Raw genomic sequence first — 19268 nt, forward strand, 5'->3', positions numbered from 1 at the left:
TTTTTTCACCTGTGCCATGGGTTAGCAAGGTCTGATTAACTTGAGTAATGGCTCATTTTAAAGCTTAGATTATCTTCTTTCAAACAAGTATAAGCTTTCCATTCTAGGACAAACTGTCACTTAGTAATTAAATATTTAGTTTGGTCAATTTCAGGCCGCGTTCAGAGCTGGGTCCAGCACAAACTGTCACTTAGTAATTAAATATTTAGTTTGGTCAATTTCAGGCCGCGTTCAGAACTGGGTCAGAAGGTCAAATGTAGTCCATATTATTTCACCTCTGCCATGGGTTAGCAAGGTCTGATTAACTTGAGTAATGGCTCATTTTAAAGCTTAGATTATCTTCTTTCAAACAAGTATAAGCTTTCCATTCTAGCACAAACTGTCACTTAGTAATTAAATATTTAGTTTGGTCAATTTCAGGCCACGTTCAGAACTGGGTCAGAAGGTCAAATGTAGTCCATATTATTTCACCTCTGCCATGGGTTAGCAAGGTCTGATTAACTTGAGTAATGGCTCATTTTAAAGCTTAGATTATCTTCTTTCAAACAAGTATAAGCTTTCCATTCTAGCACAAACTGTCACTTAGTAATTAAATATTTAGTTTGGTCAATTTCAGGCCGCGTTCAGAGCTGGGTCAGAAGGTCAAATGTAGTCCGTATTAATTCACCTGTGCCATGGGTTAGCAAGGTCTGATTAACTTGAGTAATGGCTCATTTTAAAGCTTAGATTCTCTTCTTTCGAATAAGTATAAGCTTTCCATTCTAGCACAAACTGTCACTTAGTAATTAAATATTTAGTTTGGTCAATTTCAAGCAGCGTTCAGAACTGGGTCAGAAGGTCAAATTTAAGCTTTAAAATGAGGTCCGAATTATTTCACCTGTCCCATGGGTTAGCAAGGTGTGATTAACTTGAGTAATACCTCATTTTAAAGCTTAGATTATCTTCTTTTAAACAAGTATAAGCTTTCCATTCAAGCACAAACTGTCACTTAGTAATTAAATATTTAGTTTGGTCAATTTCAGGCCGCGTTCAGAGCTGTGTCAGAAGGTTAAATATAACCTTTAAAATGAGGTCCGTATTATTTCACCTGTGCCATGGGTTAGCAAGGTCTGATTAACTTGAGTAATACCTCATTTTAAAGCTTAGATTCTCTTCTTTCAAACAATTATAAGCTTTCCATTCTAGCACAAACTGTCACTTAGTAATTAAATATTTAGTTTGGTCAATTTCAGGCCGCGTTCAGAGCTGGGTCCAGCACAAACTGTCACTTAGTAATTAAATATTTAGTTTGGTCAATTTCAGGCCGCGTTCAGAGCTTGGTCAGAAGGTCAAATCTGAGCTTTAAAATGAGGTCCTTATTTTTTCACCTGTGCCATGGGTTAGCAAGGTCTGATTAACTTGAGTAATGGCTCATTTTAAAGCTTAGATTATCTTCTTTCAAACAAGTATAAGCTTTCCATTCTAGGACAAACTGTCACTTAGTAATTAAATATTTAGTTTGGTCAATTTCAGGCCGCGTTCAGAGCTGGGTCAGAAGGTCAAATGTAGTCCGTATTAATTCACCTGTGCCATGGGTTAGCAAGGTCTGATTAACTTGAGTAATGGCTCATTTTAAAGCTTAGATTATCTTCTTTCAACCAAGTATAAGCTTTCCATTCTAGCACAAACTGTCACTTAGTAATTAAATATTTAGTTTGGTCAATTTCAGGCCGCGTTCAGAGCTGGGTCAGAAGGTCAAATGTAGTCCGTATTAATTCACCTGTGCCATGGGTTAGCAAGGTCTGATTAACTTGAGTAATTGCTCATGTTAAAGCTTAGATTCTCTTCTTTTGAATAAGTATAAGCCTTCCATTCTAGCACAAACTGTCACTTAGTAATTAAATATTTAGTTTGGTCAATTTCAGGCCGCGTTCAGAGCTGGGTCAGAAGGTCAAATGTAGTCCGTATTAATTCACCTGTGCCATGGGTTAGCAAGGTCTGATTAACTTGAGTAATTGCTCATGTTAAAGCTTAGATTATCTTCTTTCAAACAAGTATAAGCTTTCCATTCTAGCACAAACTGTCACTTAGTAATTAAATATTTAGTTTGGTCAATTTCAGGCCGCGTTCAGAGCTGGGTCAGAAGGTCAAATCTAAGCCTTAAAATGAGGTCCGTATTATTTCACCTGTGCCATGGGTTAGCAAGGTCTGATTAACTTGAGTAATGGCTCATTTTAAAGCTTAGATTATCTTCTTTCGAACAAGTATAAGCTTTCCATTCTAGCACAAACTGTCACTTAGTAATTAAATATTTAGTTTGGTCAATTTCAGGCCGCGTTCAGAGCTGGGTCAGAAGGTCAAATCTAAGCCTTAAAATGAGGTCCGTATTATTTCACCTGTGCCATGGGTTAGCAAGGTCTGATTAACTTGAGTAATGGCTCATTTTAAAGCTTAGATTATCTTCTTTCGAACAAGTATAAGCTTTCCATTCTAGCACAAACTGTCACTTAGTAATTAAATATTTAGTTTGGTCAATTTCAGGCCGCGTTCAGAACTGGGTCAGAAGGTCAAATGTAGTCCGTATTAATTCTTAATGCTTAGATTATCTTCTTTCAAACAAGTATAAGCTTTCCATTCTAGCACAAACTGTCACTTAGTAATTAAATATTTAGTTTGGTCAATTTCAGGCCGCGTTCAGAGCTGGGTCAGAAGGTCAAATGTAGTTCGTATTAATTCACCTCTGCCATGGGTTAGCAAGGTCTGATTAACTTGAGTAATACCTCATTTTAAAGCTTAGATTATCTTCTTTCAAACAAGTATAAGCTTTCCATTCTAGCACAAACTGTCACTTAGTAATTAAATATTTAGTTTGGTCAATTTCAGGCCGCGTTCAGAGCTGGGTCAGAAGGTCAAATGTAGTCCGTATTAATTCACCTGTGCCATGGGTTAGCAAGGTCTGATTAACTTGAGTAATTGCTCATGTTAAAGCTTAGATTCTCTTCTTTTGAATAAGTATAAGCCTTCCATTCTAGCACAAACTGTCACTTAGTAATTAAATATTTAGTTTGGTCAATTTCAGGCCGCGTTCAGAGCTGGGTCAGAAGGTCAAATGTAGTCCGTATTAATTCACCTGTGCCATGGGTTAGCAAGGTCTGATTAACTTGAGTAATTGCTCATGTTAAAGCTTAGATTATCTTCTTTCAAACAAGTATAAGCTTTCCATTCTAGCACAAACTGTCACTTAGTAATTAAATATTTAGTTTGGTCAATTTCAGGCCGCGTTCAGAGCTGGGTCAGAAGGTCAAATCTAAGCCTTAAAATGAGGTCCGTATTATTTCACCTGTGCCATGGGTTAGCAAGGTCTGATTAACTTGAGTAATGGCTCATTTTAAAGCTTAGATTATCTTCTTTCGAACAAGTATAAGCTTTCCATTCTAGCACAAACTGTCACTTAGTAATTAAATATTTAGTTTGGTCAATTTCAGGCCGCGTTCAGAGCTGGGTCAGAAGGTCAAATCTAAGCCTTAAAATGAGGTCCGTATTATTTCACCTGTGCCATGGGTTAGCAAGGTCTGATTAACTTGAGTAATGGCTCATTTTAAAGCTTAGATTATCTTCTTTCGAACAAGTATAAGCTTTCCATTCTAGCACAAACTGTCACTTAGTAATTAAATATTTAGTTTGGTCAATTTCAGGCCGCGTTCAGAACTGGGTCAGAAGGTCAAATGTAGTCCGTATTAATTCTTAATGCTTAGATTATCTTCTTTCAAACAAGTATAAGCTTTCCATTCTAGCACAAACTGTCACTTAGTAATTAAATATTTAGTTTGGTCAATTTCAGGCCGCGTTCAGAGCTGGGTCAGAAGGTCAAATGTAGTTCGTATTAATTCACCTCTGCCATGGGTTAGCAAGGTCTGATTAACTTGAGTAATACCTCATTTTAAAGCTTAGATTATCTTCTTTCAAACAAGTATAAGCTTTCCATTCTAGCACAAACTGTCACTTAGTAATTAAATATTTAGTTTGGTCAATTTCAAGCAGCGTTCAGAACTGGGTCAGAAGGTCAAATTTAAGCTTTAAAATGAGGTCCGAATTATTTCACCTGTCCCATGGGTTAGCAAGGTGTGATTAACTTGAGTAATACCTCATTTTAAAGCTTAGATTATCTTCTTTTAAACAAGTATAAGCTTTCCATTCAAGCACAAACTGTCACTTAGTAATTAAATATTTAGTTTGGTCAATTTCAGGCCGCGTTCAGAGCTGTGTCAGAAGGTTAAATATAACCTTTAAAATGAGGTCCGTATTATTTCACCTGTGCCATGGGTTAGCAAGGTCTGATTAACTTGAGTAATACCTCATTTTAAAGCTTAGATTATCTTCTTTCAAACAATTATAAGCTTTCCATTCTAGCACAAACTGTCACTTAGTAATTAAATATTTAGTTTGGTCAATTTCAGGCCGCGTTCAGAGCTGGGTCCAGCACAAACTGTCACTTAGTAATTAAATATTTAGTTTGGTCAATTTCAGGCCGCGTTCAGAGCTTGGTCAGAAGGTCAAATCTGAGCTTTAAAATGAGGTCCTTATTTTTTCACCTGTGCCATGGGTTAGCAAGGTCTGATTAACTTGAGTAATGGCTCATTTTAAAGCTTAGATTATCTTCTTTCAAACAAGTATAAGCTTTCCATTCTAGGACAAACTGTCACTTAGTAATTAAATATTTAGTTTGGTCAATTTCAGGCCGCGTTCAGAGCTGGGTCCAGCACAAACTGTCACTTAGTAATTAAATATTTAGTTTGGTCAATTTCAGGCCGCGTTCAGAGCTGGGTCAGAAGGTCAAATGTAGTCCGTATTAATTCACCTGTGCCATGGGTTAGCAAGGTCTGATTAACTTGAGTAATGGCTCATTTTAAAGCTTAGATTATCTTCTTTCAACCAAGTATAAGCTTTCCATTCTAGCACAAACTGTCACTTAGTAATTAAATATTTAGTTTGGTCAATTTCAGGCCGCGTTCAGAGCTGGGTCAGAAGGTCAAATGTAGTCCGTATTAATTCACCTGTGCCATGGGTTAGCAAGGTCTGATTAACTTGAGTAATTGCTCATGTTAAAGCTTAGATTCTCTTCTTTTGAATAAGTATAAGCCTTCCATTCTAGCACAAACTGTCACTTAGTAATTAAATATTTAGTTTGGTCAATTTCAGGCCGCGTTCAGAGCTGGGTCAGAAGGTCAAATGTAGTCCGTATTAATTCACCTGTGCCATGGGTTAGCAAGGTCTGATTAACTTGAGTAATTGCTCATGTTAAAGCTTAGATTATCTTCTTTCAAACAAGTATAAGCTTTCCATTCTAGCACAAACTGTCACTTAGTAATTAAATATTTAGTTTGGTCAATTTCAGGCCGCGTTCAGAGCTGGGTCAGAAGGTCAAATCTAAGCCTTAAAATGAGGTCCGTATTATTTCACCTGTGCCATGGGTTAGCAAGGTCTGATTAACTTGAGTAATGGCTCATTTTAAAGCTTAGATTATCTTCTTTCGAACAAGTATAAGCTTTCCATTCTAGCACAAACTGTCACTTAGTAATTAAATATTTAGTTTGGTCAATTTCAGGCCGCGTTCAGAGCTGGGTCAGAAGGTCAAATCTAAGCCTTAAAATGAGGTCCGTATTATTTCACCTGTGCCATGGGTTAGCAAGGTCTGATTAACTTGAGTAATGGCTCATTTTAAAGCTTAGATTATCTTCTTTCGAACAAGTATAAGCTTTCCATTCTAGCACAAACTGTCACTTAGTAATTAAATATTTAGTTTGGTCAATTTCAGGCCGCGTTCAGAACTGGGTCAGAAGGTCAAATGTAGTCCGTATTAATTCTTAATGCTTAGATTATCTTCTTTCAAACAAGTATAAGCTTTCCATTCTAGCACAAACTGTCACTTAGTAATTAAATATTTAGTTTGGTCAATTTCAGGCCGCGTTCAGAGCTGGGTCAGAAGGTCAAATGTAGTTCGTATTAATTCACCTCTGCCATGGGTTAGCAAGGTCTGATTAACTTGAGTAATACCTCATTTTAAAGCTTAGATTATCTTCTTTCAAACAAGTATAAGCTTTCCATTCTAGCACAAACTGTCACTTAGTAATTAAATATTTAGTTTGGTCAATTTCAGGCCGCGTTCAGAGCTGGGTCAGAAGGTCAAATGTAGTCCGTATTAATTCACCTGTGCCATGGGTTAGCAAGGTCTGATTAACTTGAGTAATTGCTCATGTTAAAGCTTAGATTCTCTTCTTTTGAATAAGTATAAGCCTTCCATTCTAGCACAAACTGTCACTTAGTAATTAAATATTTAGTTTGGTCAATTTCAGGCCGCGTTCAGAGCTGGGTCAGAAGGTCAAATGTAGTCCGTATTAATTCACCTGTGCCATGGGTTAGCAAGGTCTGATTAACTTGAGTAATTGCTCATGTTAAAGCTTAGATTATCTTCTTTCAAACAAGTATAAGCTTTCCATTCTAGCACAAACTGTCACTTAGTAATTAAATATTTAGTTTGGTCAATTTCAGGCCGCGTTCAGAGCTGGGTCAGAAGGTCAAATCTAAGCCTTAAAATGAGGTCCGTATTATTTCACCTGTGCCATGGGTTAGCAAGGTCTGATTAACTTGAGTAATGGCTCATTTTAAAGCTTAGATTATCTTCTTTCGAACAAGTATAAGCTTTCCATTCTAGCACAAACTGTCACTTAGTAATTAAATATTTAGTTTGGTCAATTTCAGGCCGCGTTCAGAGCTGGGTCAGAAGGTCAAATCTAAGCCTTAAAATGAGGTCCGTATTATTTCACCTGTGCCATGGGTTAGCAAGGTCTGATTAACTTGAGTAATGGCTCATTTTAAAGCTTAGATTATCTTCTTTCGAACAAGTATAAGCTTTCCATTCTAGCACAAACTGTCACTTAGTAATTAAATATTTAGTTTGGTCAATTTCAGGCCGCGTTCAGAACTGGGTCAGAAGGTCAAATGTAGTCCGTATTAATTCTTAATGCTTAGATTATCTTCTTTCAAACAAGTATAAGCTTTCCATTCTAGCACAAACTGTCACTTAGTAATTAAATATTTAGTTTGGTCAATTTCAGGCCGCGTTCAGAGCTGGGTCAGAAGGTCAAATGTAGTTCGTATTAATTCACCTCTGCCATGGGTTAGCAAGGTCTGATTAACTTGAGTAATACCTCATTTTAAAGCTTAGATTATCTTCTTTCAAACAAGTATAAGCTTTCCATTCTAGCACAAACTGTCACTTAGTAATTAAATATTTAGTTTGGTCAATTTCAAGCAGCGTTCAGAACTGGGTCAGAAGGTCAAATTTAAGCTTTAAAATGAGGTCCGAATTATTTCACCTGTCCCATGGGTTAGCAAGGTGTGATTAACTTGAGTAATACCTCATTTTAAAGCTTAGATTATCTTCTTTTAAACAAGTATAAGCTTTCCATTCAAGCACAAACTGTCACTTAGTAATTAAATATTTAGTTTGGTCAATTTCAGGCCGCGTTCAGAGCTGTGTCAGAAGGTTAAATATAACCTTTAAAATGAGGTCCGTATTATTTCACCTGTGCCATGGGTTAGCAAGGTCTGATTAACTTGAGTAATACCTCATTTTAAAGCTTAGATTATCTTCTTTCAAACAATTATAAGCTTTCCATTCTAGCACAAACTGTCACTTAGTAATTAAATATTTAGTTTGGTCAATTTCAGGCCGCGTTCAGAGCTGGGTCCAGCACAAACTGTCACTTAGTAATTAAATATTTAGTTTGGTCAATTTCAGGCCGCGTTCAGAGCTTGGTCAGAAGGTCAAATCTGAGCTTTAAAATGAGGTCCTTATTTTTTCACCTGTGCCATGGGTTAGCAAGGTCTGATTAACTTGAGTAATGGCTCATTTTAAAGCTTAGATTATCTTCTTTCAAACAAGTATAAGCTTTCCATTCTAGGACAAACTGTCACTTAGTAATTAAATATTTAGTTTGGTCAATTTCAGGCCGCGTTCAGAGCTGGGTCCAGCACAAACTGTCACTTAGTAATTAAATATTTAGTTTGGTCAATTTCAGGCCGCGTTCAGAGCTGGGTCAGAAGGTCAAATGTAGTCCGTATTAATTCACCTGTGCCATGGGTTAGCAAGGTCTGATTAACTTGAGTAATGGCTCATTTTAAAGCTTAGATTATCTTCTTTCAACCAAGTATAAGCTTTCCATTCTAGCACAAACTGTCACTTAGTAATTAAATATTTAGTTTGGTCAATTTCAGGCCGCGTTCAGAGCTGGGTCAGAAGGTCAAATGTAGTCCGTATTAATTCACCTGTGCCATGGGTTAGCAAGGTCTGATTAACTTGAGTAATTGCTCATGTTAAAGCTTAGATTCTCTTCTTTTGAATAAGTATAAGCCTTCCATTCTAGCACAAACTGTCACTTAGTAATTAAATATTTAGTTTGGTCAATTTCAGGCCGCGTTCAGAGCTGGGTCAGAAGGTCAAATCTAAGCTTTAAAATGAGGTCCTTATTATTTCACCTGTGCCATGGGTTAGCAAGGTCTGATTAACTTGAGTAATGGCTCATTTTAAAGTTTAGATTCTCTTCAATTTCAGGCCGCGTTCAGAGCTGGGTCTAGCACAAACTGTCACTTAGTAATTAAATATTTAGTTTGGTCAATTTCAGGCCGCGTTCAGAGCTGGGTCAGAAGGTCAAATGTAGTCCGTATTAATTCACCTGTGCCATGGGTTAGCAAGGTCTGATTAACTTGAGTTAACTCTAGCACAAACTGTCACTTAGTAATTAAATATTTAGTTTGGTCAATTTCAGGCCGCGTTCAGAGCTCGGTCAGAAGGTCAAATCTGAGCTTTAAAATGAGGTCCTTATTTTTTCACCTGTGCCATGGGTTAGCAAGGTCTGATTAACTTGAGTAATGGCTCATTTTAAAGCTTAGATTATCTTCTTTCAAACAAGTATAAGCTTTCCATGCTGGGACAAACTGTCACTTAGTAATTAAATATTTAGTTTGGTCAATTTCAGGCCGCGTTCAGAGCTGCGTCTAGCACAAACTGTCACTTAGTAATTAAATATTTAGTTTGGTCAATTTCAGGCCACGTTCAGAGCTGCGTCTAGCACAAACTGTCACTTAGTAATTAAATATTTAGTTTGGTCAATTTCAGGCCGCGTTCAGAGCTGGGTCAAAAGGTTAAATCTAAGCCTTAAAATGAGGTCCGTATTATTTCACCTGTGCCATGGGTTAGCAAGGTCTGATTAACTTGAGTAATGGCTCATTTTAAAGCTTAGATTATCTTCTTTCGAAAAAGTATAAGCTTTCCATTCTAGCACAAACTGTCACTTAGTAATTAAATATTTAGTTTGGTCAATTTCAGGCCGCGTTCAGAACTGGGTCAGAAGGTCAAATGTAGTCCGTATTAATTCTTAATGCTTAGATTATCTTCTTTCAAACAAGTATAAGCTTTCCATTCTAGCACAAACTGTCACTTAGTAATTAAATATTTAGTTTGGTCAATTTCAGGCCGCGTTCAGAGCTGGGTCAGAAGGTCAAATCTAAGCCTTAAAATGAGGTCCTTTTTTTTCACCTGTGCCATGGGTTAACAAGGTCTGATTAACTTGAGTAATGGCTCATTTTAAAGCTTAGATTATCTTCTTTCAAACAAGTATAAGCTTTCCATGCTGGGACAAACTGTCACTTAGTAATTAAATATTTAGTTTGGTCAATTTCAGGCCGCGTTCAGAGCTGCGTCTAGCACAAACTGTCACTTAGTAATTAAATATTTAGTTTGGTCAATTTCAGGCCGCGTTCAGAGCTGGGTCAAAAGGTTAAATCTAAGCTTAAAATGAGGTCCGTATTATTTCACCTGTGCCATGGGTTAGCAAGGTCTGATTAACTTGAGTAATGGCTCATTTTAAAGCTTAGATTATCTTCTTTCAAACAAGTATAAGCTTTCCATTCTAGCACAAACTGTCACTTAGTAATTAAATATTTAGTTTGGTCAATTTCAGGCCGCGTTCAGAACTGGGTCAGAAGGTCAAATGTAGTCCGTATTAATTCTTAATGCTTAGATTATCTTCTTTCAAACAAGTATAAGCTTTCCATTTTAGCACAAACTGTCACTTAGTAATTAAATATTTAGTTTGGTTAATTTCAGGCCGCGTTCAGAGCTGGGTCAGAAGGTCAAATCTAAGCTTTAAAATGAGGTCCTTATTATTTCACCTGTGCCATGGGTTAGCAAGGTCTGATTAACTTGAGTAATGGCTCATTTTAAAGTTTAGATTCTCTTCAATTTCAGGCCGCGTTCAGAGCTGGGTCTAGCACAAACTGTCACTTAGTAATTAAATATTTAGTTTGGTCAATTTCAGGCCGCGTTCAGAGCTGGGTCAGAAGGTCAAATGTAGTCCGTATTAATTCACCTGTGCCATTGGTTAGCAAGGTCTGATTAACTTGAGTTAACTCTAGCACAAACTGTCACTTAGTAATTAAATATTTAGTTTGGTCAATTTCAGGCCGCGTTCAGAGCTCGGTCAGAAGGTCAAATCTGAGCTTTAAAATGAGGTCCTTATTTTTTCACCTGTGCCATGGGTTAGCAAGGTCTGATTAACTTGAGTAATGGCTCATTTTAAAGCTTAGATTATCTTCTTTCAAACAAGTATAAGCTTTCCATGCTGGGACAAACTGTCACTTAGTAATTAAATATTTAGTTTGGTCAATTTCAGGCCGCGTTCAGAGCTGCGTCTAGCACAAACTGTCACTTAGTAATTAAATATTTAGTTTGGTCAATTTCAGGCCACGTTCAGAGCTGCGTCTAGCACAAACTGTCACTTAGTAATTAAATATTTAGTTTGGTCAATTTCAGGCCGCGTTCAGAGCTGGGTCAAAAGGTTAAATCTAAGCCTTAAAATGAGGTCCGTATTATTTCACCTGTGCCATGGGTTAGCAAGGTCTGATTAACTTGAGTAATGGCTCATTTTAAAGCTTAGATTATCTTCTTTCGAAAAAGTATAAGCTTTCCATTCTAGCACAAACTGTCACTTAGTAATTAAATATTTAGTTTGGTCAATTTCAGGCCGCGTTCAGAACTGGGTCAGAAGGTCAAATGTAGTCCGTATTAATTCTTAATGCTTAGATTATCTTCTTTCAAACAAGTATAAGCTTTCCATTCTAGCACAAACTGTCACTTAGTAATTAAATATTTAGTTTGGTCAATTTCAGGCCGCGTTCAGAGCTGGGTCAGAAGGTCAAATCTAAGCCTTAAAATGAGGTCCTTTTTTTTCACCTGTGCCATGGGTTAACAAGGTCTGATTAACTTGAGTAATGGCTCATTTTAAAGCTTAGATTATCTTCTTTCAAACAAGTATAAGCTTTCCATTCTAGCACAAACTGTCACTTAGTAATTAAATATTTAGTTTGGTCAATTTCAGGCCGCTTACAGAGCTGGGTCAGAAGGTCAAATGTAGTCCGTATTAATTCACCTGTGCCATGGGTTAGCAAGGTCTGATTAACTTGAGTAATGGCTCATTTTAAAGCTTAGATTATCTTCTTTCGAACAAGTATAAGCCTTCCATTCTAGCACAAACTGTCACTTAGTAATTAAATATTTAGTTTGGTCAATTTCAGGCCGCGTTCAGAGCTGGGTCAGAAGGTTAAATCTAAGCTTTAAAATGAGGTCCTTATTATTTCACCTGTGCCATGGGTTAGCAAGGTCTGATTAACTTGAGTAATGGCTCATTTTAAAGTTTAGATTCTCTTCAATTTCAGGCCGCGTTCAGAGCTGGGTCTAGCACAAACTGTCACTTAGTAATTAAATATTTAGTTTGGTCAATTTCAGGCCGCGTTCAGAGCTGGGTCAGAAGGTCAAATGTAGTCCGTATTAATTCACCTGTGCCATGGGTTAGCAAGGTCTGATTAACTTGAGTTAACTCTAGCACAATCTGTCACTTAGTAATTAAATATTTAGTTTGGTCAATTTCAGGCCGCGTTCAGAGCTCGGTCAGAAGGTCAAATCTGAGCTTTAAAATGAGGTCCTTATTTTTTCACCTGTGCCATGGGTTAGCAAGGTCTGATTAACTTGAGTAATGGCTCATTTTAAAGCTTAGATTATCTTCTTTCAAACAAGTATAAGCTTTCCATGCTGGGACAAACTGTCACTTAGTAATTAAATATTTAGTTTGGTCAATTTCAGGCCGCGTTCAGAGCTGCGTCTAGCACAAACTGTCACTTAGTAATTAAATATTTAGTTTGGTCAATTTCAGGCCGCGTTCAGAGCTGGGTCAAAAGGTTAAATCTAAGCCTTAAAATGAGGTCCGTATTATTTCACCTGTGCCATGGGTTAGCAAGGTCTGATTAACTTGAGTAATGGCTCATTTTAAAGCTTAGATTATCTTCTTTCAAACAAGTATAAGCTTTCCATTCTAGCACAAACTGTCACTTAGTAATTAAATATTTAGTTTGGTCAATTTCAGGCCGCGTTCAGAACTGGGTCAGAAGGTCAAATGTAGTCCGTATTAATTCTTAATGCTTAGATTATCTTCTTTCAAACAAGTATAAGCTTTCCATTCTAGCACAAACTGTCACTTAGTAATTAAATATTTAGTTTGGTTAATTTCAGGCCGCGTTCAGAGCTGGGTCAGAAGGTCAAATCTAAGCTTTAAAATGAGGTCCTTATTATTTCACCTGTACCATGGGTTAGCAAGGTCTGATTAACTTGAGTAATGGCTCATTTTAAAGTTTAGATTCTCTTCAATTTCAGGCCGCGTTCAGAGCTGGGTCTAGCACAAACTGTCACTTAGTAATTAAATATTTAGTTTGGTCAATTTCAGGCCGCGTTCAGAGCTGGGTCAGAAGGTCAAATGTAGTCCGTATTAATTCACCTGTGCCATGGGTTAGCAAGGTCTGATTAACTTGAGTTAACTCTAGCACAAACTGTCACTTAGTAATTAAATATTTAGTTTGGTCAATTTCAGGCCGCGTTCAGAGCTCGGTCAGAAGGTCAAATCTGAGCTTTAAAATGAGGTCCTTATTTTTTCACCTGTGCCATGGGTTAGCAAGGTCTGATTAACTTGAGTAATGGCTCATTTTAAAGCTTAGATTATCTTCTTTCAAACAAGTATAAGCTTTCCATTCTAGGACAAACTGTCACTTAGTAATTAAATATTTAGTTTGGTCAATTTCAGGCCGCGTTCAGAGCTGGGTCTAGCACAAACTGTCACTTAGTAATTAAATATTTAGTTTGGTCAATTTCAGGCCGCGTTCAGAGCTGGGTCAAAAGGTTAAATCTAAGCCTTAAAATGAGGTCCGTATTATTTCACCTGTGCCATGGGTTAGCAAGGTCTGATTAACTTGAGTAATGGCTCATTTTAAAGTTTAGATTCTCTTCAATTTCAGGCCGCGTTCAGAGCTGGGTCTAGCACAAACTGTCACTTAGTAATTAAATATTTAGTTTGGTCAATTTCAGGCCGCGTTCAGAGCTGGGTCAGAAGGTCAAATGTAGTCCGTATTAATTCACCTGTGCCATGGGTTAGCAAGGTCTGATTAACTTGAGTTAACTCTAGCACAAACTGTCACTTAGTAATTAAATATTTAGTTTGGTCAATTTCAGGCCGCGTTCAGAGCTCGGTCAGAAGGTCAAATCTGAGCTTTAAAATGAGGTCCTTATTTTTTCACCTGTGCCATGGGTTAGCAAGGTCTGATTAACTTGAGTAATGGCTCATTTTAAAGCTTAGATTATCTTCTTTCAAACAAGTATAAGCTTTCCATTCTAGGACAAACTGTCACTTAGTAATTAAATATTTAGTTTGGTCAATTTCAGGCCGCGTTCAGAGCTGGGTCTAGCACAAACTGTCACTTAGTAATTAAATATTTAGTTTGGTCAATTTCAGGCCGCGTTCAGAGCTGGGTCAAAAGGTTAAATCTAAGCCTTAAAATGAGGTCCGTATTATTTCACCTGTGCCATGGGTTAGCAAGGTCTGATTAACTTGAGTAATGGCTCATTTTAAAGTTTAGATTCTCTTCAATTTCAGGCCGCGTTCAGAGCTGGGTCTAGCACAAACTGTCACTTAGTAATTAAATATTTAGTTTGGTCAATTTCAGGCCGCGTTCAGAGCTGGGTCAGAAGGTCAAATGTAGTCCGTATTAATTCACCTGTGCCATGGGTTAGCAAGGTCTGATTAACTTGAGTTAACTCTAGCACAAACTGTCACTTAGTAATTAAATATTTAGTTTGGTCAATTTCAGGCCGCGTTCAGAGCTCGGTCAGAAGGTCAAATCTGAGCTTTAAAATGAGGTCCTTATTTTTTCACCTGTGCCATGGGTTAGCAAGGTCTGATTAACTTGAGTAATGGCTCATTTTAAAGCTTAGATTATCTTCTTTCAAACAAGTATAAGCTTTCCATGCTGGGACAAACTGTCACTTAGTAATTAAATATTTAGTTTGGTCAATTTCAGGCCGCGTTCAGAGCTGCGTCTAGCACAAACTGTCACTTAGTAATTAAATATTTAGTTTGGTCAATTTCAGGCCGCGTTCAGAGCTGGGTCAGAAGGTTAAATCTAAGCTTTAAAATGAGGTCCTTGTTTTTTCACCTGTGCCATGGGTTAGCAAGGTCTGATTAACTTGAGTAATGGCTCATTTTAAAGCTTAGATTATCTTCTTTCGAATAAGTATAAGCTTTCCATTCTAGCACAAACTGTCACTTAGTAATTAAATATTTAGTTTGGTCAATTTCAAGCAGCGTTCAGAACTGGGTCAGAAGGTCAAATTTAAGCTTTAAAATGAGGTCCGAATTATTTCACCTGTCCCATGGGTTAGCAAGGTGTGATTAACTTGAGTAATGGCTCATTTTAAAGCTTAGATTATCTTCTTTCAAACAAGTATAAGCTTTCCATTCTAGCACAAACTGTCACTTAGTAATTAAATATTTAGTTTGGTCAATTTCAGGCCGCGTTCAGAGCTGGGTCAGAAGGTTAAATCTAAGCTTTAAAATGAGGTCCTTGTTTTTTCACCTGTGCCATGGGTTAGCAAGGTCTGATTAACTTGAGTAATGGCTCATTTTAAAGCTTAGATTATCTTCTTTCGAATAAGTATAAGCTTTCCATTCTAGCACAAACTGTCACTTAGTAATTAAATATTTAGTTTGGTCAATTTCAGGCCGCGTTCAGAACTGGGTCAGAAGGTCAAATGTAGTCCGTATTAATTCTTAATGCTTAGATTATCTTCTTTCAAACAAGTATAAGCTTTCCATTCTAGCACAAACTGTCACTTAGTAATTAAATATTTAGTTTGGTCAATTTCAGGCCGCGTTCAGAGCTGGGTCAGAAGGTCAAATGTAGTCCGTATTAATTCACCTGTGCCATGGGTTAGCAAGGTCTGATTAAATTGAGTTAACTCTAGCACAAACTGTCACTTAGTAATTAAATATTTAGTTTGGTCAATTTCAGGCCGCGTTCAGAGCTGGGTCAGAAGGTCAAATCTAAGCTTTAAAATGAGGTCCTTTTTTATTTCACCTCTGCCATGGGTTAGCAAGGTCTGATTAACTTGAGTAATGGCTCATTTTAAAGCTTAGATTATCTTCTTTCAACCAAGTATAAGCTTTCCATTCTAGCACAAACTGTCACTTAGTAATTAAATATTTAGTTTGGTCAATTTCAGGCCGCGTTCAGAGCTGGGTCAGAAGGTCAAATCTAAGCTTTAAAATTAGGTCCTTATTATTTCACCTGTGCCATGGGTTAGCAAGGTCTGATTAACTTGAGTAATGGCTCATTTTAAAGTTTAGATTTTCTTCAATTTCAGGCCGCGTTCAGAGCTGGGTCTAGCACAAACTGTCACTTAGTAATTAAATATTTAGTTTGGTCAATTTCAGGCCGCGTACAGAGCTGGGTCAGAAGGTCAAATGTAGTCCGTATTAATTCACCTGTGCCATGGGTTAGCAAGGTCTGATTAACTTGAGTAATGGCTCATTTTGAAGCTTAGATTCTCTTCTTTCGAATAAGTATAAGCTTTCCATTCTAGCACAAACTGTCACTTAGTAATTAAATATTTAGTTTGGTCAATTTCAGGCCGCGTTCAGAGCTGGGTCAGAAGGTCAAATTTAAGCTTTAAAATGAGGTCCGAATTATTTCACCTGTCCCATGGGTTAGCAAGGTGTGATTAACTTGAGTAATACCTCATTTTAAAGCTTAGATTATCTTCTTTCAAACAAGTATAAGCTTTCCATTCTAGCACAAACTGTCACTTAGTAATTAAATATTTAGTTTGGTCAATTTCAGGCCGCGTTCAGAGCTGGGTCAGAAGGTTAAATATAAGCTTTAAAATGAGGTCCGTATTATTTCACCTGTGCCATGGGTTAGCAAGGTCTGATTAACTTGAGTAATACCTCATTTTAAAGCTTAGATTCTCTTCTTTCGAATAAGTATAAGCCTTCCATTCTAGCACAAACTGTCACTTAGTAATTAAATATTTAGTTTGGTCAATTTCAGGCCGCGTTCAGAGCTGGGTCAGAAGGTCAAATCTAAGCTTTGAAATGAGGTCCTTTTTTTTCACCTGTGCCATGGGTTAACAAGGTCTGATTAACTTGAGTAATGGCTCATTTTAAAGCTTAGATTATCTTCTTTCAAACAAGTATAAGCTTTCCATTCTAGCACAAACTGTCACTTAGTAATTAAATATTTAGTTTGGTCAATTTCAGGCCGCGTTCAGAGCTGGGTCAGAAGGTTAAATCTAAGCTTTAAAATGAGGTCCTTGTTTTTTCACCTGTGCCATGGGTTAGCAAGGTCTGATTAACTTGAGTAATGGCTCATTTTAAAGCTTAGATTATCTTCTTTCGAATAAGTATAAGCTTTCCATTCTAGCACAAACTGTCACTTAGTAATTAAATATTTAGTTTGGTCAATTTCAAGCAGCGTTCAGAACTGGGTCAGAAGGTCAAATTTAAGCTTTAAAATGAGGTCCGAATTATTTCACCTGTCCCATGGGTTAGCAAGGTGTGATTAACTTGAGTAATGGCTCATTTTAAAGCTTAGATTATCTTCTTTCAAACAAGTATAAGCTTTCCATTCTAGCACAAACTGTCACTTAGTAATTAAATATTTAGTTTGGTCAATTTCAGGCCGCGTTCAGAGCTGGGTCAGAAGGTTAAATCTAAGCTTTAAAATGAGGTCCGAATTATTTCACCTGTCCCATGGGTTAGCAAGGTGTGATTAACTTGAGTAATGGCTCATTTTAAAGCTTAGATTATCTTCTTTCGAATAAGTATAAGCTTTCCATTCTAGCACAAACTGTCACTTAGTAATTAAATATTTAGTTTGGTCAATTTCAGGCCGCGTTCAGAGCTGGGTCAGAAGGTTAAATCTAAGCTTTAAAATGAGGTCCGAATTATTTCACCTGTCCCATGGGTTAGCAAGGTGTGATTAACTTGAGTAATGGCTCATTTTAAAGCTTAGATTATCTTCTTTCGAATAAGTATAAGCTTTCCATTCTAGCACAAACTGTCACTTAGTAATTAAATATTTAGTTTGGTCAATTTCAGGCCGCGTTCAGAACTGGGTCAGAAGGTCAAATGTAGTCCGTATTAATTCTTAATGCTTAGATTATCTTCTTTCAAACAAGTATAAGCTTTCCATTCTAGCACAAACTGTCACTTAGTAATTAAATATTTAGTTTGGTCAATTTCAGGCCGCGTTCAGAGCTGGGTCAGAAGGTCAAATGTAGTCCGTATTAATTCACCTGTGCCATGGGTTAGCAAGGTCTGATTAAATTGAGTTAACTCTAGCACAAACTGTCACTTAGTAATTAAATATTTAGTTTGGTCAATTTCAGGCCGCGTTCAGAGCTGGGTCAGAAGGTCAAATCTAAGCTTTAAAATGAGGTCCTTTTTTATTTCACCTCTGCCATGGGTTAGCAAGGTCTGATTAACTTGAGTAATGGCTCATTTTAAAGCTTAGATTATCTTCTTTCAACCAAGTATAAGCTTTCCATTCTAGCACAAACTGTCACTTAGTAATTAAATATTTAGTTTGGTCAATTTCAGGCCGCGTTCAGAGCTGGGTCAGAAGGTCAAATCTAAGCTTTAAAATTAGGTCCTTATTATTTCACCTGTGCCATGGGTTAGCAAGGTCTGATTAACTTGAGTAATGGCTCATTTTAAAGTTTAGATTTTCTTCAATTTCAGGCCGCGTTCAGAGCTGGGTCTAGCACAAACTGTCACTTAGTAATTAAATATTTAGTTTGGTCAATTTCAGGCCGCGTACAGAGCTGGGTCAGAAGGTCAAATGTAGTCCGTATTAATTCACCTGTGCCATGGGTTAGCAAGGTCTGATTAACTTGAGTAATGGCTCATTTTGAAGCTTAGATTCTCTTCTTTCGAATAAGTATAAGCTTTCCATTCTAGCACAAACTGTCACTTAGTAATTAAATATTTAGTTTGGTCAATTTCAGGCCGCGTTCAGAGCTGGGTCAGAAGGTCAAATTTAAGCTTTAAAATGAGGTCCGAATTATTTCACCTGTCCCATGGGTTAGCAAGGTGTGATTAACTTGAGTAATACCTCATTTTAAAGCTTAGATTATCTTCTTTCAAACAAGTATAAGCTTTCCATTCTAGCACAAACTGTCACTTAGTAATTAAATATTTAGTTTGGTCAATTTCAGGCCGCGTTCAGAGCTGGGTCAGAAGGTTAAATATAAGCTTTAAAATGAGGTCCGTATTATTTCACCTGTGCCATGGGTTAGCAAGGTCTGATTAACTTGAGTAATACCTCATTTTAAAGCTTAGATTCTCTTCTTTCAAACAATTATAAGCTTTCCATTCTAGCACAAACTGTCACTTAGTAATTAAATATTTAGTTTGGTCAATTTCAGGCCGCGTTCAGAGCTGGGTCAGAAGGTCAAATGTAGTCCGTATTAATTCACCTGTGCCATGGGTTAGCAAGGTCTGATTAACTTGAGTAATACCTCATTTTAAAGCTTAGATTCTCTTCTTTCGAATAAGTATAAGCTTTCCATTCTAGCACAAACTGTCACTTAGTAATTAAATATTTAGTTTGGTCAATTTCAAGCAGCGTTCAGAGCTGGGTCAGAAGGTTAAATATAAGCCTTAAAATGAGGTCCGTATTATTTCACCTGTGCCATGGGTTAGCAAGGTCTGATTAACTTGAGTAATACCTCATTTTAAAGCTTAGATTCTCTTCTTTCAAACAATTATAAGCTTTCCATTCTAGCACAAACTGTCACTTAGTAATTAAATATTTAGTTTGGTCAATTTCAGGCCGCGTTCAGAACTGGG

Source organism: Chaetodon trifascialis, chromosome 24 (assembly GCF_039877785.1).
Source record: "Chaetodon trifascialis isolate fChaTrf1 chromosome 24, fChaTrf1.hap1, whole genome shotgun sequence".
NCBI lineage: Eukaryota > Metazoa > Chordata > Actinopteri > Chaetodontiformes > Chaetodontidae > Chaetodon > Chaetodon trifascialis.